This window comes from Falco cherrug, chromosome 4, assembly GCF_023634085.1.
Source record: "Falco cherrug isolate bFalChe1 chromosome 4, bFalChe1.pri, whole genome shotgun sequence".
Taxonomy (NCBI): Eukaryota; Metazoa; Chordata; class Aves; order Falconiformes; family Falconidae; genus Falco; species Falco cherrug.
The window spans coordinates 63,624,461-63,648,204 of NC_073700.1; the positions used below are offsets into that span (position 1 = coordinate 63,624,461).

The window sequence follows — 23,744 nt, forward strand, 5'->3', positions numbered from 1 at the left end:
AGTTCACACCCACAACACAAAAAAAGGGGGTGGGGTGGACGGAAACACCTCTCCCACACACATCAGCCCCAAACTGAATGGGATCTTCTAGCTCAAGGAATTCTTGTAGTTACACAGCGATACTGACAGTATTCAATTACCTCACTTCGAGAAAAGTGAGGTAATTGCTGCTGTCTCCTTTGGCAAACCAGCAGAAAGGGGCCAAAACACAACAAAGACTATGGTTCTTATGTTCAATAAATATTCTGTCAAATATTTTTCTTTAGTTCATTCTTTTACAGGTCTTTTTGTTTGTTTGCTTGCAAATGTTTTAATTAGAAACACAGCAGGGCAAAAGTTTTACCACATCACTGCTGAGCATCTTGTAAAAGGAAAACCACAATAGAAAGAGAAAACATGAAAGGAAAAATGCTAGAAGCATTTCAGGTGCCTAGCCCCAGTCACTCCTAGAGTTGCAGTGCATGAAAGGAAATGACATTATCCTGAACTGTGAAGCCTAATGTTGAAAGCCAAGCAGGGTGGAAAACTGAAGTGTTAAGTTTTAAAACACAGACATCTATCAGCCACCTTTCAGGCCAAGAAAAATCTGTAACTCCAGCAACAAACAAGTAGTATTTATGCTTCTATCAGTAAGATAGTCTAATATTAAAAAGAAATTAAAAAAAAAAAATCTGGTATTGAAAGATTTGTAGGTTCAAGTAAGATCATTTACACAGCTAGAAAAAGTGATGCTTCCTCTTTTTATTTTCCTGTTGGTTTTTTTTCCCCTTCAAAAGAATATATTTGAATTCCTATGTCAGACAAATGATTAAAAACATTCAGAGGTGAATTGCAGAATCACAATATGGTTATTTCATTAACCTTTTGAGAAGGAACTCCCTTTAGTAAACATAACATGAAGAAATACCTTTGAAAGCTGACTTGTTTCACTTGCAGCCCCACTGCACTCCTTCCTCAAATATTCTCTCCAAAGTGGTCCCAATGAATTTTCAGTACAATGAAATTATAAAAAGAAAAATCATGATTTAGTCACAAGATACTACACAGCAATCGTGCATCTTTTACTCTTTAGTCTTCATCTCTCAAGAAGCCACAATGGGAAAAGGAAGAAATGAGAAGACAAAGACAAGGACCACAGGCAATTTTCATGCGGCTCTCCTCCTCCCCTAGAATGCTTCTCTAAATTTTTACTATGGAAAGTCTATTGAAGATGTACTACATATTTTCCATTCTTTACTGATGTTGAGTCAAAAGCAAAGGTGAGACTGAATGCCACATGAAAAATCTAGGGTACCACTGTTTACAGATATTTACATTAATATACATAACATGCATTTTAGAAACTGAAACTTAACCAGCACAGTTCCCTAAACACAAAGTAAAATATGTTTACCACCATCCAGTCTACTTAAAACAAATTTACACAGTTCAAAGGGAAACCAGTATTTTCAATCTTATAAACAGGATCCACCATTTTAGAATTTCAGAACTATTCCTTTATATGGTTGGTTGCTGAAACTGAGTATCCAACTATTAAGCTGTTTTCTGTGCTAAATGTTAAGAAATGTGTAGTGAGGTTTGCACACAACTTCAGTGGTCTAAAATCCCATTTTTGAAATTCAAATCATAATCAGTAAATTATTACCTTTCTTATTTTTTGTTAGGCATTGAAAACTCGACAGGTGAATATAAACGAATCCATAAGATTTAGGTTAACATCTGTAGCATCAAGTTAGGTAGCCAGGTGGCTCACACTGAAAGGTGTGATCACAGTGAAATGAGCAATCAAGCCCAAAAACGTTCCGACTTCCAGCACTATACTGTTCCTGGTGTCCCCTTTGCCCTATTACCACAGTTCTCTATCTAATCCTGACGTAGCGTTATGCTAAGAAAGTGGTGCCCTGAATTATACCCTTCCTTAGTGCCTGCATGTATCTTACGGTAAATATTTAAGTCCTGTATCCAGAATCTACCGCTGCAAAGATGTTCATGAAACATCTCCAAGACAAGATAAAATGAGGCCTGTCTTACCACACCCATTAGCTACTTATTCGCAGAAAAGTGGAAAAAATTGCCTTTAATTCCAGATGTTAAGTTCCTTATTACGATTCCAGAAGAGTTATGAATGGTACATAGAGAACTGACATTCACTAGCAATAGTAAAGTAAAATTATTAAAGATGGGCAGGTATTCTGTAAAGGGAAAAATTGACAAAACATTAGAGATTAAAGATACAAATACGATCTTAATGAGCTTTCCAGAGGTTGGATGTTAGATACCTACAGACTTTTAAAACTACAAGTCAATCCATCCAAAAAAAACTTTAAAAAAAATGGTGCAAAATCTTTTCTGTTTCCACGTTATGCAGTGCTTAACATTTGGACAAACCAACGCGAAGAAACTTCAGGCAGCAAGATGAAGGGTCTCAGATAGATAGGAAATAACAAGAACAGTACAGTTGGATGCTAGAGTTACTTTAAGTTTTAATGGGATTTAAAAGCCCCAGGGACAAAATTTAATAAAAACAGAATATTATTATTATTAAGACATTTTCTAATTTGGTAGGGATTAGCTCTCTTGGAAATTAATTCTCCTCAGTAACTCCAGCCTACAGTGAATGAAAAACTTAATGCTGATAGTCCTTGGTGCAACTTGGGGAAGTAACATATGTGTATGTGTGTGATGTATGTTGTATGTTTGTGCGCATGAGTTTGCATTTTACATTTGAAGGTCAATATAATACTTACAGAACTATAAAGTTAGATGTTCGCATAGAATGGGTACAGTTAAACTTTTTCACTGTTATGTTCAATGCCACTTATACAATTATAAATCGCATGGGGTAAATTATATGAAATTCTATATCCATTATGTAAATATAGAAGACAGTATTTGTTCATACTGAAGAACACTGGTTTTTATATTTTATTACCTGATGTGAATATTTACAAACTGCTAACTATAAAGTTGTAAAATAAACTCTAACAGTTTGTTCTACAGACTTCAGACATGTATTTTTTCTCTGTTTAAATAAAAACTTTAAAATGTGGCCTCTGCCACCCCCATATAGCCTCTCTATTGCCTGGAAATCAACATACCTGAAGAGATGGAATAGTGAAAGAAAGAAGTTTCACTCTGCATCATCTGCTGAGAGGAGGTGGTCAGAGATTTGTAACAGTTGGAGAAGAGCATTTAAAAGGGACTGAGGCAGCTGCCAGAATGTACCCCAGGAGCCCTACAGAAGTGCACAATCAGGAGCGGACATTATCCACAAGGTAGGCTTTTTTGATTTTCTTGCTCATTTTTCTAGATGAAATCAATTTATTCATTTAACTTCTCCTTTTTATTTTACTATTGTAATGCCCAATGAGTTTATGACAACAAAATCTGACTAAAATATAAACTTATATTTAGAAGTGATCACTCTAAATCATGTTACAAGTTACAGGTAAGAAAGAAGGCTACAGGAATTACTACACAGCAAACTGCTAGGCGAAAAAATATTCTTTTTTATTTCATTATTTAGTAGGCAATAGTTTACATTTATTCAAATTTACTGCAGCAAATAATGCCAGTTTTCTAGATACTGTGGAAATAGGTATTTCAGAAAATCAGAATAGGATATTTAAAAAAAACATACAACCATTTACATATTATATGGATAGTATAAAAAAAGGTTGTCTTATATGATTTTTTTTCCTCTTTATACACTGAGTAAACATATTTAACATTTAGAACTTATTAGGCCTATCACAGCACATCAGTAAACACAGAGTAAAAGTGAACAAGCAGAAGCAATTGAGTGCTTGCATGACTGTACAAAACTGTAAAACCACCCTGATTCTGTTAAGACTTCTGTCTTCTTACTTTTCCAAAACTAGACAATGTATTGCCCTGGGAGCCACTTCTTCCTCTTAACTGTCTGCCTTATTGCTACATCCCTTGGTTATCGCCGCAGCAGCAGTCATCAGTGCTTTCAAAGCGTGCAGTGGAGTGCGCTTTTAGAGGAGATTGAGAAACTGGTAAGTCAATGTGTAAAATATTGCCACAATTTATAGATGTCATTTTCAATCTTTCTTTAGTTTAGGTGCAAGAAATTCCCAAATGCATAACAATTGCCTGGTTACAATTTTTTTTTTTTACATTATTAAAAAATTATGAGCCAGATACCCGTTTTGTACGAAGCCAAAAACCTTACATTTAGATTTTTCAATGTGAACTCCTTCTGTTGAATATATGACATTTATGTGCCTTCCTGAGAACACATCCTCCACACAGAAGTCACGTATTTTAGAGCACACAGTCATCTGGGGTTCCTGCTAATTGGCATCAACTGAAACCATAACACCACAATTTACTATGACTTAATCCCACTCAAGGAAAAGGGCATTCACAGCCATAAAGTTTTTGGTACAAATACTCTCTGAAAGTGTTTTTGGAAATCAGCTATATGAAAAGCATGTTTCCTTTCCCAGTCTGGCTTCTTTTGTGGCCTGCCCTTTCCCCAGCACCATACAGACTGAGCTCCCTGGAATAACTGAGAAAAGGTGAAATAGGTATCGGGCAGCTATTTCTTCCATTTCAGATAGGCTTGGGAACATACGAGCAAATTAATCTTCCTCACACAACCTCATGAGATACATAGTGTCCTCTATGAAAGTGGTCATTCATACACTTCATCGTTAAGTGACCAACTGATAAGTGAACTCTTTTATTAATTGTTTCCGTAATAAGCCTGGTTTTGCATATGCTTAAAATTTCTATACTGATGTTTTCTTTAAGAACAAAAAAGGCTTTTCTTTGGAGTGTGAGGAAATGAGCAACGAAGATTTGTGTTTCCCTGAGCAGATGCTAAAAGCAGTAAGTAGAAAAAGATACATACTTGACATTATCTCATTGTAACAGCTCTACCTTACACAGCCTGTGCAACTTGTTAAAAGACTTTCACATTAGAATTATGACATACTAAATTACAGCTTTAAATGATAAATCTGACTGTTGAGTGTTCAGTCCAAATTCTTTTCCCTGAGAGGTTACTTACGGAAATAATCTTTTTTTTTTTTTTTTCCTATTATTTAAGTTATTATGTTACTTTCACACGAAAAGGTTTAGGTGCTTTTTTGTTAGTCCTGCTGTTTAAAGTGGAAAATTAGTTGGAATCAATCTGCTAGCCTGGAAACTATCAGCACGGCATGCTGACGCAATTTCAGTCAGAAGCAGACCCCACAAAATTAGGGCTGGGGTGATTTTACATGCTATTCAGTACATGCATGTACTTTATATGCACAGTTCACTTTCAGTCCAGGTCTGCAATGCCACAAAATAAGAAAGAAGGTACTGGGTTGAGAGTGTGCGACTGCAACAAAGGAATTCACTCAGCCCACTTCCAGCTCATCTCATCAATGGAGCTTCTAAAACACAACCAGGGAACAAAGGGGGAAAAAAGTCATCGGCCTCTCTTGTATTTCCATCTTCTCTAAGACAGAGGGAGCTCCCCTTCACCAAATACGTACTGCGATTGTGAGGAAAGAGCTGCACACTCAGTCTGTTGTCTTTGGTCTGAATTCAAAAGATCTGCTTTTGACTCTTGGCTTCTTATTGACTATTCCTTGTACACTCTATATTTCCAAGAATGTCAATAGAATTCAAAAATGCAACATATATTTCCATTCCAAAACACAGATCTACCTTACGAAAGCAAAAATTGCAACTGGAAATGCACAGACAATTCCTGATTTTCAAATAAATACCATCTTTGCAATGCATATTGCTTTCTATAATTTTTGTACTAAAAAATTTAAAGAGCAGAAGAAAGTGGTGAAAAGTCTTTAAGAACTTAAAACAGACTCTGGCAGTTGAAAAACATACCATTAACTGAGACTTAAGTGCAAATTTCAGAAACCAAATTTGTCTGTATTTATTTTTTGTCATCACAGGTTGGATATGATAATGCCGCCATTGTTCATATAGTGCATGAAATTGCTGAGTTTTTCAAGAAAGCAGACACTCCTTTTCAAAACAAGAACATTTTTCTAAGAGGAATGTATGAAGCTCATGCTCAGCTCAAAACTTGTGTAAGTATAATTTTTTTTTACACCACATGATATTCAAGTCAGATATTCATGGTTAATAAAACTGGTAATATGTATGTTGAAAATGTGAGAGAAAACTTTAAAGATTACATTTTCAAATAATGAAAATTAAAACATCTGTATGCAAGTAATGACAGGCATCTTTCGCGCTTTTACTGACCTGTATGATACAGGCAGTTTTAAATTCACATATATGTATTTGTGGGCATATTTTGAGATGTGATGCCTAAAAATATGGCTAAGCCAGTATTTAACTTGCTTCTCCTTAAAGACTGCACCAGTTCTACCACAGAAGTACTTACTATTCTCACTAAATATCAATGTCATGTGCTTTGTTTCAACTACTTATGACTTCTGTCAAGACAAGCTAACGTAAAGAATTAGCTGCAAATTGTATGCAAAACACTTCAGGAAAATATTAGGTCTGCATTCATCTTATTTCAGCTCAGTAAACTACTTAAACATATATGCTAATAGTTAATTCAGTTGGGGTCAGCTTAAGAACTATTTACAGAGGGTGAAGCCTCAGATTAGCTATAGCTTGCCTTGCAACTAATGCCTATGCCATGCACCAGATTTGCTAATTAACCTGCAGGAGAACAAACCTAGGCATACAAATGTACACCCTAACACACCCTTCTGTGCTGCTGTGGAGGGAACCCGCAGCACTTTACTGCAGGAAAGAGAGGTTTCCAGGGCTAGACATATGCCTGAGCAACAGCATATAAACACTGAGCTCCAAAACCACACTGCTGCTTCTGACCTGGCTAGACCCTAGAACAAGATGGGTACAACAAAGGATAATAACTGGTGGTTACTTAAGCACTTTTTTTTTTTAAATGAATTAACATAATCACATAGGTACATGATATGTCAAACGACCACCAGTTACTCTGAAATCAGTTTCCTTCAAAGACAGCGTACATAAACAAAACTAGTATTGTCACAGAACAAAAAAATCCATAGACCCCTTACCTTGCTTTGAACATTGACATATTTTTCTCCTGATCTCTTTGTAGACATAGCAAGTGTGTGCTACACTACCTTTAGTATTAACATATTTAGCAGGCTTGCATCTTACAGAAGCATTACAAAGCTCTCAGTCATGACCATGTCTATCAGAAGGTACTGTTTTCTGAGTCATGTTGAACTTCTATTTACTTGTCACTGTTCAAACTAAGTTTCTTTTGTTTTCCATTAAAATAACAGCTGAAGTCCAGACTTAACACTACCCATGAATCTATAGTGAAAGACTGCTTCCAAAAAATGGATAAATTTGTGGCCAAGGTAAGTAGGCTGGTTTTTTTCTTCCAGCTCACTTTAAGGAATTTTAAAGATACAGATGAGTTTCTTATACAAGTTATACATTGCTGATCAAAGCTGTATGAATCTGTGGGATCGTGCCACATTACCAAGCACTACAGATTTTCACTCATACAAAACCTTTCAGCCCACATCCATTTTAAGCTCAATCATCGTAGGCTTTCTAAAAATATCTAACTTTAATTCAGCACCAAAACCTATACCAGTCTATGCCTTAGTCTATGCCTTTTTAGAAACACTTTACATCACATGGGTAAGGATTAGCCATGCAACTGATGGCACCTATTTCACCTGGAACAGCAATGATCATTTTATACACCAAAGAACACTTGAATCTTAACTAAATTTCCTAGAAGTATTCTTCATTTTTTCTTAAATTTCTTTTGAATAAATTATTACATGCTTGTTCACAAGTCACATTTTGCTTGCCACAATACTGGATGTCATTTTTTATAAGACAGCTAATAAACACTTCTTGACAATCTTTTTTTCATAGGCAAATGATCACTGCACTTGGCAAGAGATCCATGCACAATCCAGAGAGATACTTCAAAGAATTGAAAACTACTCTTTCGAAAGAAGAGCAACACATTAGCAAAGTCAGTTTCCATCAAATACTTTAAGGATCTATACCATGTCATGAAAAATTATCCTATTTTTCTAAAAATTAAAGGAAGTATATACATATAGTTCCTATTTAAAAATATAAACTGCTTAACTTATTATTGTCAAGACATTTTTTATAAAGAACTATAATAACTTTAGCCTTAATAAAAAGGATGCAAAAGAGCATGTAAATATATTTGTGTGTGTTCGTTTTACAAAAAAAAAAAAGGGGGATATTTTCATAAAATAAATATCATAAGATACAGCCCTCAAAATCTTCTGTCCAGGCTAAAAAGTGAGCATATCAGTTACACTACTTAATTTCACAGTACATTTATCAGTTATGGGAATATGAACCTATGACAGCCTAATGCTTTTCCAACGCACATCTCATACCACACATTTGCACTGCTGCATCTACCACTGCAGTTACAAAGCTACCTAGCTGTTCATGTGTGAAAAGATATGCTTGTTTCCACAACGCTGTGCTGCCAGGCTTCCACAACCATTCATGAAGAATTCTGAGATTTCAGTTTGATCATCCAGATGTAAATTTCATATCTATATCTCTCTATATATAAAACTAACAACTGCATTCCATTATACAGACAAGACCTAAATAGTGAAACACCTTTAAATACTCACATGGTATCTAATAGGCGCTGGCAGCACTGCATACTGGCACATTTTTCCAAGCAGCTCACTGACTATTTGAAAGCCTGTAAAAGAAGATAACATCTATGAAACTGACAGTTTTGAAGAAGAGAAAGAAGGGGTACTGTGAATGAACAGTGTTTCATAACATCTTTTGGCATCGAAACAACACTCATTCCTGTGGTTCCAGATTTCTAGGCACTGGTTTTCAACCTGCCTCTTCAGATAACACAGATGTTAAAACAAATCAGGAGACTTTGCAAAACATTCTAATATTCACATTTGATTTAGATTACACAAGGATGAAAAGAGTAAAATTATTTGTAATACTGTATCTGTCCCATCTTCTTACCATTCTTTAACTTTTTATTTGTTTTTTTCAATCTGGCTCAAGTCTTCAAAGGCAGCCTAGCACCTCAATTCAGTATGAATTCCCAAAATCCCCAAAATCCCCTCAGCCCTCCTTTCAAAAACGGCTTGGGAAAAAACCCTTATCTTTTTTTTAATAAAAATTAAAGTTACCAGGTAATCAGTATTAACCCTTTTAGACCTACTGCTTTGGCACCAAGATTAAGAACAAACACAGGTTTTATGTTTTGATCATTTGTCGTGGCATATACATTACACTGCCTTACTCACGCATCATCTGGACCAGAAGCTGCTCACTCAGCCAAGACCTGTGTCACAGATCAGGGTGCCAACAGCGTGCAGACAGTGTTCCAGCAAAGACAAAAACCCCTTGAAGTCACAGTAATCAATATAAAAATCAAAATGCTTCCATGAATAAATTCAACTAAGACAGATACTAAATTAAAACAATGAACAAAATTCCCTCATCTTTGAACTGAGGAAGTGCTTGTGCATCTACTGCACTCTAAGACAGATATTGATATACACTGCAGCAGTTTGGATGTGGATCCAACCTTTCCATCATAAAAGGTACACTGCCAGTGTAAGCACATTATATATACTGATGGCATAAATACCTAGAAAGAAAAATATAAAAAAATTAAAAATTGTCCTACTCTTGCCTTTCCAATGTGTTGCTTTGTATATAGTTCAAAATATATATATGGGTTTGTTTTTTTCTTTTGTTTTGTTTTATTCCTTAACACATAGACATTTGTAAACTGAGTTAGGGTGGGATTATTACACTAATACATCTCTCTGAGTATTTATTTTAACAGTCATAACCTATTTTAATCAGATTAGAAAGGACATCAATTATTTAAAATATTTGATACAGAAAATATAAGCACACAAAAATAACCTTACAAAAATAAAGGAGCAAAGAGATGCGCTGTGCTTTAAAGTCTCAGCTAATGAATCACTTGATGAATACATTGGTTCTGCAATATCTATCCCAATCTCCTACTGTAGAGGAAGATATATTAGGATTATGAAATCTTTAGGCATCTAGCAGTGATACTGTGCATTTCAAGTAACAGCCAAAGACAGACACTAATTCCTGCTGGAAAGGTTGTCAACTTCTAACCTTCTTAGATGTTCAGCAAATAAAACAACCTGTTTTCTCTTCATAGGAACTTACTTTTCTGTGTATTCGCAGATATGCAAGCAAGTTAAAGCAATATGTGAAGCTAAGAAGCCTCTCTCTTGCATCTGGGGGAAAGCAATCAGAAATCATGGCCACAATACACTGTGTATGCCAGATAGTGACAAACAGTTTGGACTAGCAGGTATAACACCTCCGTTAAGGACCATTCTGAGGACATCTTTCTACAGCACAGGGTAGTACAAAAATACCTGAGCTAGCTTTAAAACATTTGGCTAGAACATGATAAAAACTTGAGCTACAGATAATAGTACCAGTTCTTCACTTAGGCAGCAAAGAGCAGATTAACAGCTATCCTAATTTTATACAGCAAAAAGTCAACATGAGTAAAAAAATACCAATGCATATTTCATTATTATGAGTGTTTTGTTTTGTTTTCCTGAAAAACAGCATTAGAATTGCTAAAGGTTTTTATGCTTTGGAAAAAGGCAGAAGTTATTCAGCATCTTCTAAAACACTAAGCATGTACTGCGAAAGGGGGAGGTTGGAGGAAAAAGATTTTTAAAAGGAAAAGAAATAAAAATTTGAAAGAATGGTCATGTTAAACAGCCTATACTTTGTCTCAGAGAGCTTCAGATATAAGTTTAAATATACGTTGCCTTATTTTGCATATTTTTACAAAGTATTTGAGAATACAAATAAAGCAAGGAGACTGAATACAATATGAAACAGCACTTTTGGAATAGACTATCCTATCACAACTATTTAAGTCCAGCAAACTTGATTTTACCTGCCAAGAGGAATTTGCAATAGCAAAATTTAAGAATAGGTTCTTGCACCAGTTGAATATTCACATCCAAAATTTCACCTTAAAAGCACCTGTGTAGAACTCATACCTATGTAGTATAGCCTTCATAAATACAAGATATGTGTACATCCTCAGATGTAGTAAACACAGTCTTTTAAATCAAGAACATTTCTCAAGGGACAGTACTGAGTCAGAGGTTGTATTCAATAGCAATTTTACTAAGACTAGATTTATTAGTGAGTCTCCAATTCCAACCTGTGGAAGAGACAAGAGCAGTCACTTTCCAATATACACATGACTCCATGATGACTTTGAAGATTTGTATGCCTGGATTCTCATTTCTGTAGTCTTTTTCCAATATAATCTCATGTAATTTGACCTTAAATTCTTCCTCATTCTTTTTCAAATAACCAACACCACACTGAAAGTCTAGTGGTACCATCTTTATAGCCTGAACTAATTAATTTAATGAAGCACATTACATGATTTGGTTTGTCATTCGGATTCATTGCATGTATTTTAGTGTAACCAATACGCTAAGGGCTTCTATCTGTCCTTGACCCAGCTATTACTCAGGAGAAAAGGACCTGGTGGTGTACAGGAATGGCAAGAATAGCAGGCAAAAGTGAAAATTGAGATATTTATGTTATTAGCATATGGCAAACAAAATATACACTAGTTATTTAAAGTTTGAAGTTTTTAAAAATTCCATTTGCACACAGGCATCTCAAGAGGGACGTGGCAGAACAGTACGAGGCAAAGTCATGAATGGGAGACTTTTTCTTAATGGTGATTTTTTCTGGCTACAGCAACTGAACTTTGACATTACGAGAACAGTAGTGTATCAGCTTTTTAACATGAACTTACAGCTGAAAACAAGGAGAGATGAGAACCATACACCAATTTCTATAATTTAGTGAGAATGTATGGCTTTCAGTTTAAAGAAGCATGTGGTGCTATCTGCATTCTAAGCTAACAACAGCATCAGAAGAAAGAAGCCCTGCATTACCATTTTATGTGATCTTTACTTTGTGACATACTCAGAAGAGAAAAAAGCCTCGGTATATCAAGGCCTGTCACAAACAAGGGAAGCTATTTGTAGCTAATAAAAAAAAAAAATAGCTGCTCTGAATTATACTTCAGAAAACTCTCCTGCCCTGATCATAACAGAGGGCTTCCACTTATTTTAAGGAGCTTAAGCTTGTTAGAGTCAGATAACACACTGCGTACCAAAGCTCAAATACTCTGTGGTGCTTTGATGAAGGGATAGTTTTGTATTGTTTTATAGGACTTTTTTAACAATACACTCTTCATGTGACAACTGTATTGCCACAATCATTCTAAAACAAAGTGTTAGGTTCACTTTAGATAATTCTGAATGACTTATGGAAAAAGAACTTAAGGATTTTATAATAAGCATGTTGCTCCTTCAAATTCACTTTTACTACTTCACTCACTGTGATACAATAACATTACCAAACTTCCACTTCTTGAAACATCACTCAGATTCAGTCCAAGTTAATAGCCTCCTGTTTGTAGCTAGTTTAGAACATCGAAGTGTGTCTTTCTAATGGAAACTGTTCACAGAAAACACTGTCTCTGACAAACTGAACAGCAGTTCTGCAATAAAGAGGCAGCACTTTATGGTAAAAGCTCTTTTCTGTCTGGTTTTGTATTTTATATTCCCACCCCATCTTTCTTCCTGCTTCACGTGCATCTTCCCTGCATACACCATAACTGTATATCACAAAAAAACCCTAGAAAAGTCTATCTTAGATACCAAATCCCTCTCCAAATAAGCTTGCAGCACGGAGTCTTGGAAAAAATTCTATCATCAGTGATCTGAGTTCATAAGACAGTCTCACCAGAAATACTGAGTTCACCTGGAACCCCAGCTTTCCCCTCTGGAATGGGGGTTGGAACAGAGAGGCCCACTTTTAGCCTTTGTCTAGCACAGCAGATGCCAGATTCTTTCCAGACTCAACCTTGAAACTGTCACATTATTAAGACACAAGGCTCTCATCAGCTATACTGCTAAAATTACAAAGATAAGACTCCGCTCTCTTTTGTCATGGAGCTGTTAAACATTGGCTAGAATGTAAATATTATTTCAGATACTCCTCCTGATATTTAGCCACTGTCCATGTTTTTGTTTTGTGGGTAACTGCTGCCTTTTAAGAAACAATATAGATAATCCAGGTAAAATTTCCAGTAAATATTATGCATTACAGATAAATAATGGAAATACTAATTTTTTTACACTCTTAATATAAGCAACTGCCTGCTTTAGATTTCTAGCATGTTAAAATTCAGATATAAACCTAAGAAGGAAAAGTTTAATTGTGTTCAATGTGTTTGGTTCTTGAATAAGAAAACTTAGCTCCAAAATGTGAATTATTCATAAAAACAAAACACTGTACCACCTGAATATTTACTGAACTGCCATACAGTACCTTCTCACATCTGAATTCTTGATTTCTGGTCAAAGAAATTTTCTTCCTAAGCTCTCGAGTCCTTGAAAGAGAAAAAGAAATGCAACCTTTGTTTTTAAGTACAGTATCTACATGGCAACACTGTTTAAAGTTAATTTGGAAAATATTTCAAGCCTGTTTGTTAAACCATAAATATGTGGCATAAGAAACTTTAGAACATGCATGTGCATGTCATGGATTAGTCCTGGAAAGGCCACCCACATTCAGAACACAGGAGAACAAAACAAAACTTGACAATGTGATACTATTATCCTATCCTCATGTTTACATTTATATCTTATAAAGGAAGTAGTGTACTTGTCACATTTAATACACAATCAGGACTACAAATCACACAATCACAGAATGGTCAGGGTTGGAAAGGACCTCTGGAGGTCACCTAGTCCAACCCCTGCTAAAGCAGGTTCTCCTAGAGCTGATTGCACAGAGTCACGTCCAGGTGGGTTTTGAATGTCCCCAGGGAAGGAGACCCCACAGCCTCTCTGGGCAGCCTGTGCCAGGGCTCTGTCACCCGCAAAGTAAAGATGTTTTTCCCCATATTCAGGTGGAACTTCCCGTGTTGCAGTTTGTCCTCATTGCCCCTTGTCCTGTTGCTGAGCACCACTGAGAAGAGCCTGGCCCCATCCCCTTGACACTCGCTCTGAAGATAGTTGCTTCTCTTCTCCAGGCTAAGCAGGCCCAGCTCTCTCAGCCTTTCCTTGTAAGAGAGATGCTCCAGTCCCCTCATCATCTTCATAGCCCTCTGCTGGATCCTCTCCAGCAACTCCCTGTCTCTCTTGAACTGGGGAGCCCAGAACTGGACCCAGCACTCCAGATGTGGCCTCACCAGGGCAGAGCAGAGGGGGAGGATCACCTCCCTTGACCTGCTGGCCACTCTTTCCCAAGGCACCCCAGGATCCCATTGGCCTTCTTGGCCACAAGGGCACACTGCTGGCCCATGGCACCTTGCTGTCCATCAGACCTCCCAGGTCCTTCTCCACAGAGCCACCTTCCAGCAGGTCGGCCCCAGTCTGTACTGGTGTATGGCATTATTCCTCCCATATGCAGGACCCTGCACTTGCCCTTGTTGAAGTGATGCTTGAATATCAGCTCTCTTGGACCCCTCTACCTTCCAGAGCCCTAACCCATGGGATCCCTCCAAGCAGGTCCTTGAAGAGGCCAAAAGTCAAGTCCAGGGTTACAATCGTACTTGTTGCCCTGCTTCCTCCACACAGGATCCTGAACTCCACCATCTCATGGTCACTGTAGCCAAGGCTGCTCCCAACCTTCACATCCCCAACCAGTCCTTTGTGTGTGAATACAAAGTCTATGAGTACACCTCGCCTTGTTGGCTCCTCCACCACCTGCATCAAAAAGTTATCATCGATGCTCTGCAGGAAACCCCTGGACTATGTGAGCCTGGCTGGGTTGTTTTCCCAGCAGATATCAGAGAGGTTGAAATCCCCCATGAGAATCAGGGCCCATGATCATGAGGCTCCCTCCAATTGTCTGTAGAAGGGCTCACCAACTTCCTCTTCAAGGTGAAAAAGATGAGTTGAAAACAAACACCTGATTCCACAGGGTCAAGAACACGGATGGTGGTCCAGGTCGCTGACACAAACATTATAGAACAATGGTGGCTAAATGTACTAGAAATAGTGCTTGAAGTGTTTAAGTAGTCTTCAGTGTAAAAGGAATGGACTGAAGACAGCTGACTCTTTTAGATGAATATACATTACTTCATATCTTTAGATTCAAGAAGAAATAAGTATCAGTATCAGTAACACAGAACCTAAAGTTACATATTCAAGTCACATAAAAACAGTCCTACTTTAAAAAAGAACAAAAGTAAAGGTGAAAAAAACCCCAAAGCCCAGTATCCCTAACTTAGTACTGGTAACAACACTGTTACTATTCACACACGTCTCAATGTAACAGTAACTGTGGGGACGAAAGATTACTATCAGTCAGTTTTAAGTTATGCTTGTTAACGAAATACTAAGTTACCAGAACATAAATTGTGGAAAATAATTTTGTATTGTGGTATCAGACGGGTGGCCTAGCCAACCACTTCTACCTCAAACTTATATGACGTCATTAAACTGCACTTCCATTTTGAGTGGCTTAAGGAAAAAGAAAGTAAGAAGTATTTGAAGCCCTAACCCACGCCAGAGTGGAGCCTGCACTGCAAACAAGATCATGCCAACTCATTACAAGCCTGGAACGGTTGTAAAGCTGAATTAGGTCCATTATAAAGGAGCAGAGTACAAACTTGCGCCCATATGCCCTCTTAATGTGATCTTTGTGCTGGACATGTGTACAGCTGCCTCTTCCTCCAACACCCATATTATTTCTTTCCTATTAAGGATATTTATTACACTTTGCCCAAGCGGTTGCTGACTGACGGCTGCTCAAGGGTAGCATTAAGGGACTGCTGCTCCAGACCTGGCTGCTGCTGCCAGACCTACTCTGCAAGTTATCTTCAGTTTCATTTTCACTACTGCCCTGACCTTATAGCAATATCCTATCTCTCGATCACATCACCTACAGCAGCACAGACTGTGGCCTCTTGCACAGCTTTCAGAGAAATTCTGGCCCTAACAATTACAAGGAAACCAACTGCAATATCAATTATTTTGGCTTCTCTAAACGATTCTTCACTCTGGAACCTAGGTACTCCCCTGGGTTTGACTTTCTTCAAACTATGAAGCTCTCCCTGTTTGTTCAGTAATCACAACCTTGCCATGCTACTCACCCTGTTGGCTGCATAGTAAGAGTTTCCTCTCAAGATCCCAAGTTTCTAGAACTTCACTGGTTCTCTCTTAAAACAAAAATAATTTCAGAGTGGCTGCAACTGGGCTGGCAGCCTAACAGGATGCATAATTTCCTTCAGAACTTTTTAGCCTGTAACTGACACTCTTCCCTTCCATGCAAGACACTATACGATACCCCAAAGTACAGTCACATCCTCCGCTGGGGCAGATGAATACTTGTCGCCTAGCCAATACAGCTAGGAAGCTATTACACACATTCATCCTCTTAGTAATTTACAAATTTGAGTAAAATTTAGAATTACAGAATCATAGAATAATTAAGGTTAAAAGGGACCTCACAAGAGCTAAACTCAACCTCCTGCTACAAGCAAGGTCAAAACTGAATTCTGGGCATTGTCCAGTCAGGTCTTGAAAACTTCAAAGGTAGGAGTTGTAAGAAAAGTGAATATTCCTCACAGCAGATCACATTCTTTTGTGATTCTTGATAAATTATTTTCATTGGTGGGAATATGAAGGTTAAAAAGGCATTAAAACATTTTCCCTTGTAGACATTATCTCTTCTGTCTCTGTTCCTGTCTTACTTATGGGATTAATTTTGTCCTCTGTTCTGCTTCTTCACCTTTCAGTACTCTATCCTAGTCTGGCCCTACATACTGGAAAGCACTGAGGTTTGCCAAGGCAGCCACTTGCTCAATTTATGATCCTCAGATGCTTGTGGATCCTAAGTTAGGGACAATGGCATTGCAGCAGAATTGTTTCAGGGATAGGATGGGAATTCCTATCACTCTCTGTCACCTAGCAAAATGGAAGCAGTTTGCCATGGGTGTCTGGTTCGGGCTTGGTGAGCATCACCTTGTGCCACTAAAATGGAATGAAACTTCACAGCAGCAGATGTTGACTTTATGAAGAAATTAGATTGGCTATGGACAAGTGTATCAGGGAGGAAGACTGAAAATGTAGACTATAACTTACCAGAATTAGCTAAAATACTACTAACTCCTTGTGGGGCTCATCCTGCCCTGGAATTCAGGGATCCCCTTCTGGCCCACCACACATTATATCCAAGACTCCCAATGATGTCTCCTACTCCTGTCTACTCCTTTCAATCATGTCACAGAAATGCTGACTGTTGTGAGCTAAATTGCTTTTTTGGTTTTCATAGTAAAATTTAATTTGATCAAGTTCTGAACTCACAAAAGCAATAATGAAGAGTAAATACCATGACAGGTAACCTCTATATCATGTTATTTAACGAACTAATTTTTCATCTATGTAGAATATTAATTTTCCTTTGTGGTAAGAAGGATCTTCTTTTTAATATCTCCAGTAAGCTGTTGTTATTGCACCTGTTCTTCCAACAGTTATTTCCTTTTTTTTAAAAAAAAAAAGCAAATATTTAATACACGACTTTCATACCTGAAAGACAAAGTACTGTGTAAGGCATTCAGTCTCAGCAGCAAATAGAGACATTCAACATCAAAGAAACATCACCTTTCTGGAAGGGAAACTAAAACCTAAGATTGATTGTAAACAATAAACATTAAAAATCTTTCATCTATGTCTGATCACAACAATCACTGTTCAATTTATTCACAATATACTGATTATTTTCACTGGTCCTAATGGTATTACACAAACATACCATAAAAGGAAGCTGCTCACTTGCATAGACAATCAAAGAAATCACTTTTTCCTTTATTAGAATTCTTAGGAACTCCAAGGAATTATAATGCAAGTACAGGAAAAAAAAAACCCAACCAAAAAAACAAAACCAAATATGTCAAAAGTCAGATACTTTATACCTCCTTAGGCCTAGCACATACTCTTAAATACTACACTTTATATATGTTTACAAAATTATTGTCTGTAGATAAACGCAAAAACATTTGTTTTTTCTTAGTTCTGTTCCACAGTTTAAATGTTACTTAACTTCTTAGCTATGCCTGCCAAAGTATTTCTAAACTGTAGACTCTGGTATATGCAATGTCTTCTGTCTGAGTTTGTTTGGGTGGGCTTTATTTTTGTGCTACAGAATGTGAGATAAGACTTTTTCTGGTGTCATTCTGTGCAAAGGAGGCATACAAATGCACAGTTACAGAAATTAATATTAAATGCATCTCTGCCAACTATTTACATTTCACAGACAAGGAGAAACAAGACGTTATTAACTGCCTTCCAGGAAGAAAACAGACAACATTGCATAAGGCATCCAGATTGGCTTCTGACAAACGAAAATGACTCTGCTAGTCATGAAAGGCTATTTTTCTTATTTCACAAAGGGAAACATTCCGTACTTTTTACTATCAGTTATGATCTCAGTGTCATAAAAAATATTTGCAAACAAGAATATGAAATTTGCATCAGTTAACTACTATACTATAACTATCAATGGGAGTGAAAAAATTCCTGACCTTATCTTCAGCGTTAAGAAAGGAAGAAAGAGATGGGGAGGAAGTTGCAAGTAGTTAAAGCAAGGAGGAGCAAAGGAAAAGAGATAGTAGGAAAATAAATGAAAGGAAGAAAAGGAAGGCTGGAGTAGGGAGGAGAAAGAGAGACAGCAAATGCATGCTAGGGCATAAGAGGTATTGACTGATCAGGAAAGTAAGTAAAAAAAAGTATGTCCTTTTGAAGAAACAATCTGTGCTGTTATATATTATTCATGACACCACAACAGAATAAAACAATAAATCAAAGGTGAAGACTGCTTCTTGAAGTGCAAATTATTTGGACCAAATACCTAATTTTACTGTGTTGTCAAGTACTTGTAATCGCTCTCAGAAACTGCTGGCTGCTAACACACCAGCTCTAATGATGGCCCCACTATCTGCATTACTACCAAAATTGCTTTTCTAGTCTCCTCAGTCCTTCAGAAAGACAACTTTGTGGCACTGTACACCCAGATAGTTTGTGGAGGAGACAAAGATGCCCTGTACACTCTGGAAGACATTGCATTTTGACCAGTGAGGCTCTCCCCCCACCTCACAGTCCCTCAAATTAATGTCTCCATTAGGTTCATTTTGAACACTGAATCCTCTTTCAATCCAATAGGATGACTCCACACTGATTTGCAAAAGCATTTGAAGCACTAGGGTCATATCAGCTACAATAAAAAGTGCAATCATATATCATTCTATCTATCTAAGCAAAATATCACTAATGGCTGCCTGAAGCCTCCACAACCACTTAGGTTATTTTAAGCACTGCTGGAGCTTCCATTTCCAGGCAAGCCACAAGACTGCAAAGAAAATATGCATAACCTCTATTGTAAAGAGTGAAATCTACTCTCAAAAGGAAAAGATGAGAAATACATATCAAATCCATTGTTTATCAATACTAATAAAAGTAATATAAACACTCTAACTTTTGCAAAAACCTACAGTAAGTAGGAAGCATTTACAGTGCAACAAAGAACAAGTTCACTTGTTTAACTCTCATGTATTATAGAACATGTAAAGACTGCAAATCATAAACCACATTTTAGATTAGTTTTATTTTAAATGAACTAAAATTCTTCAGTATCATGGGAACCGCTACATATTTGGGAGGGACTACATTTTTAATTCACCATATCAGTAACTGTCTAACTACATTTATATTACCTTAACTATACTGCCACGTTAATTCCACATTATAAAATTCCAAGTCTTTGTGGAAGGGAACAACCATTGTGATGTTGTTAGAACATCAGAGCTTACATTTAGAAATGAAGTTACACTTACCAAACCAATTGAATTAGATTAGATTAGATCATTACTCAAGGTATCATTTCTTGAAGTATAGTTAAGGGTACGTAATTTTAAGTAGAGAGTTATTTCTGTGGGTTTTTGGTTGTTTCTCTTTTCCACATAAAATGTTTCCCAAGGCCATAAAATAGGGGAAGAGATTACTCTTTCCTTAAGCAATCCCAAGTTACACAAATAATATAAATTCTTCTTTACCTCTCCCTTGCAGTTATTTCCATCAATTCTGCTGAGGGAAGAAATCAGAGACAGCTTCAGGCCAAATTGTCCATTTGGCCCCAATCCACATAAGCACTTAGTTGATGTGTCCTCTATTCATGCCTATTGGGGAACAACTGACTAAGCATTATTCCAACCAAACTCTGCTGAGGAATATAACAGATCTTCAGAGAACTCCTTAATATCACCCACTTTTCAGTAGAAGTGACTTTCATGTAAAATTTACATTGCTCATCTCTCATATAACATAGCCTAACGACTGCAGCATATGAGCAGAAAGTGATGCTCCTGAGATCAGTTCTGCCCAAACACACTGACGTCCTCCTCGACAATCTGCCCCATTGGTCAGGAGGACATTTTTCTGGACGAGGACACACCAACACTACTGCTGAAGCTGTCACAAGGATTCACCCATCCAGAAGTACTGTACAAAGGATAATAACATCCAATAACTCAGTAGTTAGGGCACTCATCTATAAGAAAGAAGTTCTGTGTTCTAGACAATATTCTAAGGTTATTGTTCATATTTTTATATTGAGTATTAAGGTAAACATAATTCACATCACATAAATAGTAAGATTTCTCCTCAAGATCATTTGCAGTACTTAAGAGAAAGCTGCAGAAGGACCACATTCTGAGAATACCATAATTAGTCTGCATCCTTTTAACATGGAATATGAACATACACGCATGGCCCTACTCATTTCCCAACCAGACGTGTACCTTTTGTGGCTCATAGTATGGCAAGCTTACAAATTATCCTGTGGTGCCAAATGATGGCTCACTGTGGAAGACTTCTGGGTGAGAAAGAAAGGATTATGTATTCTTCACCCCCCAAACCAGGAGAAATAACTTAGTCAATTGTATGATTCATTAATCGCTTAATTAGCACAAGTTTTCCTTTTAATGAAGTGTCTTAGGCAGTTTTTTCTGTTTTGGAGTTTTTTTAACCCTCTGAGCAATTATGATACATGTATGACTAGCATGGTTCAATTATTCCAAACCTAGTATATCTGACACAACATATCTTTCACAATAGCACAAATCCTCTTTGCTCTGCAATATTTTTGGGTGGTGCTTAGCTCAGTCATGAATTTTCCTACCCAATACAACAAGAAAAACAGACTTCTAAATTAAGAAGTGGACTCCAGGTCATGTCAAACCCCAGAGAGATGCATTTTTAGGGGCTTAGACCTTGTTTTTTTCAAGAATCAAAGTCTGAAAGTTAGATAAACTAGAAATAGATAGCATGTTAATAATACTTGTTTGATGGTGGCATTGAACAGTGAATTTAGCGGCTGGTAGCAGAAGGAAGGAAAAAACAATGTCACATAATGAACCTGCTGAGCACAAACTAGAAATTTTAGTGAGTGTCATATAAGAAAAGATACATGAATTTACCAGGAAAGAAATAACTATCAAGCCTAAAGACCACACTGACACATTTTCCATATAACCATTTATAGAACATTTTCCAAAAAAACCTGGAAGCTTCAAAGCTGGCATGAGCTGAACAATACTCCTTGGTTTTGAAGTTATATAACATTCCCATTCAAAATATTTTGGCTAGGAAGTAATCTGCTACTGCTTTATTATGTTTTACATTTACCTCCTGAGATAAAATCATTGTGGAGGAAATAACTTATAGAAAAATACTGCTCAATCATTGTCTTTTTTTTAAAATAAAGAACAGATAGAGTCAAGTAAACATAGGGATTAGCTTTGTGCTTTTCTTTTATACAAGGCCTGATTCAAGTACCATTAAAAGGTCTTGTCATTTCATTTTAGTGGGAATTTAATCAATGCCTTAGATTTGTACCTAAACTCTCAATTGAAGCGTCGGGGACAGCAAATTTGAAGCAACAGCCATTTAACACCCAAGAAAAAGTTCTAGTTGATGGTCAGCATGTGATTTTCTTTCATTATGAATATGGTGACATTTTACATTATCATCCCTCATTGAAAATAATGAAACATCCTTTACAGTTGGCATTTTTTCCCTCTTCCACTTCTTGTGCCAACCTGGGCATTGTAAATGTCTTACAATTGCTACAGTACATGACTTAAGTATTTTTGTCCCTGTGTAAAACTGGCATATCCATAGGCCACTGATACGACTCTCTCTTTTTTAAAAGCCGATATTACAGTGACTCAGGACATTATCCATGTTTAGAGTGAGAATTATTTTGATGCATTTTATATGGCCACTGGGAAGTAACATTAATAATTTGATCACTTTTTCCATAATGTCTATATTGGCCAGAGTCTATCTCTGAGGCTATGTTAATTGCTGTTCTCTAACAAAATCAGTACCAATGAGAGATGAACACAAGAAAAATACATGGTAAAATCTTGTCTGAATATTTATTAAAAGATTTAACTATTCTGGATACAGTCACATCCCCTTCTGAAATCCATGTTATCTTTCCCTTGCCTTCATATCTCTTCCTCCCTCACCCAACTCTAACAGCAAGTCCTCCAAATCTCTTGGAGATTTTCCTATACTTCTTGTCTCACACTAGTTCTGGATTTCCTCTCATTTACACCTTATATTTCTAGCATAAAGAAAGCCTTTTTCATATTAGTCACCAGGACTGTCATTATGCAAGAAAGGAAAGAACCCCCATAGAATCCAGCCCCTGTACTACAGAATTTATACTGTTAGAATGACACAATTGAAGGGTGAAAATAAATAGGAAAGTGACTAGTACAAGGGTTTATATGCAACATGTAGGGCCAGTGAATATTGTAGTATTAACAGAAGAAAGCAGTCAGTCCTTTTCAAGAAACCATCTGCCCAGAAATTATATTTTGATGACTTCTTTCCTTCTTTCCATGCTAATCTGTGCATCCTATGAGTAGGCTGTTTTGTTTAAAAATGCTGGAATTTGTTTAAAACCTTCCATCTCGTTCTCTGTTCTCTGCCCATTTTAAAATAATATTAACAAGTTGAATATGCAAAAGTTAACTTTCTTTATGATTCATAAGTCTCATGAAAAAACAACAGCTGGGCAGAAGAGACAGCTCCTATAAGCACCTCAGACAAACTTGAAGTGTGGGCTCACGTACCACTAGATGCCAGAGAACCCACATATGAAAGAAAGGTCTAGCTGTAGAAAATAGTTCCAGCTGGCTGGAAATCCATTCATTCAGCTCTGTTACTCATGCAATCATCTCGTTCTCTTTCGACATGACTTGTTTCTCCTAGTTTAACTTAATTTCAATGGAAGATGTTTTGCCAAATGAAGAACTGGATGCTTCTGTGATGTTACATGCATGATATGAACCGTTTTATAGTTCAAAGGTAGCATGTGTAAAGATACTGCCACAGTAAGATGAGATGGGTAGCAATCCAAAGTATTTTGAAAGGGTCAATCAGGATTTCTTAGGTAGTAAAAAGACTTCAAGATGGACATATAGGCTTGATCTAGATGGCACTGGCAACAAACAGGCAATGGGAAGAGGATGCAGCAGAGCATCTGCAATGGTCACTATCAGGGAATAGTCAAAACCCACCTGTCCTCTCCCTATCCCATGTAAACTG

At 37.0% G+C, this 23,744-nt stretch overlaps 1 long non-coding RNA gene across 1 annotated transcript in view; it reads right to left on the minus strand.

Annotated features, from left to right (window-relative positions):
- LOC114016679 (uncharacterized) overlaps positions 1 to 20,713 on the minus strand; it is a 31,393-nt gene extending 10,680 nt beyond the window's left edge. The window contains exons 1-2 of the long non-coding RNA XR_003561296.2: positions 20,180 to 20,713; positions 8,667 to 8,740 (exon numbers count right to left, since the gene is read on the minus strand). This is a non-coding gene — a long non-coding RNA (uncharacterized LOC114016679). The remainder of the gene's footprint in view (positions 1 to 8,666; positions 8,741 to 20,179) is intronic.
- Positions 20,714 to 23,744: the final 3,031 nt, after the last annotated feature.